This window comes from Pundamilia nyererei, unplaced genomic scaffold (genome assembly GCF_000239375.1).
Source record: "Pundamilia nyererei isolate P.nyererei 1_Seehausen unplaced genomic scaffold, PunNye1.0 scaffold00219, whole genome shotgun sequence".
Lineage (NCBI taxonomy): Eukaryota > Metazoa > Chordata > Actinopteri > Cichliformes > Cichlidae > Pundamilia > Pundamilia nyererei.
Genome location: NW_005187620.1, coordinates 68937 through 70532, shown reverse-complemented (window position 1 = coordinate 70532; position 1596 = coordinate 68937). Strand labels below are relative to the sequence as shown.

Below are 1596 nucleotides of genomic sequence, written 5' to 3'. Positions count from 1 at the left end.
AAATACGGCCAGTGCGCAACCACGCAAAAGCCTGATGCCAACTTATAGAAATAAAATGCTGTCGCCTGTGTCAGCAAAATATTGGGATCTTTTCGTGCTTGAAAAACAACTTAAGTCATTACATTAAAATTAATTAATTAATTAATTAACCTATGTGTTACACAAAACTTTAAGATGTGTGGTTGTGTGTGATTTACAGTTTTTGGTTTTTTAAATTTATTTAAACTGTGATAAATAAATAAACAAATAAATATTTATCTTTATCTTTATATGTATACACACACATATATATATATGTCTACATATAACAGGATGTGCGTCTTCTTTTATGTGAATTCTTCAAAATAGATTTTTTTCTTTCCTCAAGCTGATGGTCATCGGTGTGAGGACAAACACCCTCTGATGAAAATCAAGAAAACTCTTCTCACCTTTTTTTTTACGCCGAAACTGTCCTTCGTCAACGCCACACACACACACACACACACACACCAAATAGGTTTATTATTATTACATCACTTGTTGCTTTCCTATGTTAAAGTAAAAGTCAGAAAAAAGCGTTTGAGAACATATTTTGCGGAGAAGAAAATCGTGAATTAAGATGGGGAGGAAGAAGAAGGTGACGTCAGGTGATGATGGCAGCGCAGGTGAGGAATTCAGTGATGTCTTTTTTTTTCTTTTTTTTAAGAAAAGTTCAAATGAAGATGCGATGGGATGAAAAGGAGACCAGTGATTGGGGGGTGACAGCGGGGTAGGTGTTGGTGGTGGTGGCGGCGGCAGCGGGGGGTTGCGGTGTGATGACGTCAACGCTAGGCGTGCAGCAGAGCAGTGAAGAAAACCAAGGTATCGTCACAGAGACGACCAAAGTGCTGATTACCGCGGACGCAGCATTTACGCGCAGCTGACGCTAAAGTGGATTTACTGAACACCTGCATGGGGAAACCGTGAGGGTTTATTCCGTTTTTCTGTCTTCTGCTGGGAACCAACTGGTGAGTAAGGCACGCACGGTGTCGTGTCAGGTCAGTGGATTTTAGCTGTGGGAATTGGTCAGAAGGTGTCGGCGGGCAGGTCGCTCTGTGCCTTTTAACACTTCAAGATATTGGGAATGTGAATCAGAGGGGAAGATGTGTCCAGCGTGAAGAAGAAAATAAAATATTTAAAAGCGCCGACTCCTTTAGGAAGAGCATGCTGTTGGCCATTTGGTTTTCAAAAAGCTGGAGTAGAGACTGAGCGAATAGAGCATTGCGCACAGCAACGATTTCTGGCATAGAACTGCAGCAGCGAGTGTGACAATAGTTTGTCTGCGCATTAGAGTCAGCCAGCTGCACCTTACAACATTATTCCCACTGTAGCCCAGAAAAACACTACATTAGATACTTAGAGTAACTAATATAGAGTACAAGCGTGTGCGCGCACTGAAGCACTTTACTCAGTACGAAGGGTACTGAGTAAAGATTTACTGAGGACATAAAAGCAGCAAAGGGATTCCTCTAGATAAGAGGGTCAATCTTTCGCTTTGTGTGTGTGTGTGTGTGTGTGTGTGTGTGTGTGTGTGTGTGTGTGTGTGTGTGTGTGTGTGTGTGTGTGTGTGTGTGTGTG

At 42.0% G+C, this 1596-nt stretch overlaps 1 protein-coding gene across 1 annotated transcript in view; it reads left to right on the top strand.

Moving 5' to 3' along the window:
- The first annotated feature begins 880 nt into the window (after positions 1-880).
- The window catches only part of pitx1 (paired-like homeodomain 1), an 11820-nt gene continuing 11104 nt past the window's right edge, over positions 881-1596 (top strand). Inside the window, exon 1 of the mRNA XM_005748301.1 lies at positions 881-986. The gene's annotated coding sequence lies outside the window, so the exon portion shown is untranslated. The remainder of the gene's footprint in view (positions 987-1596) is intronic.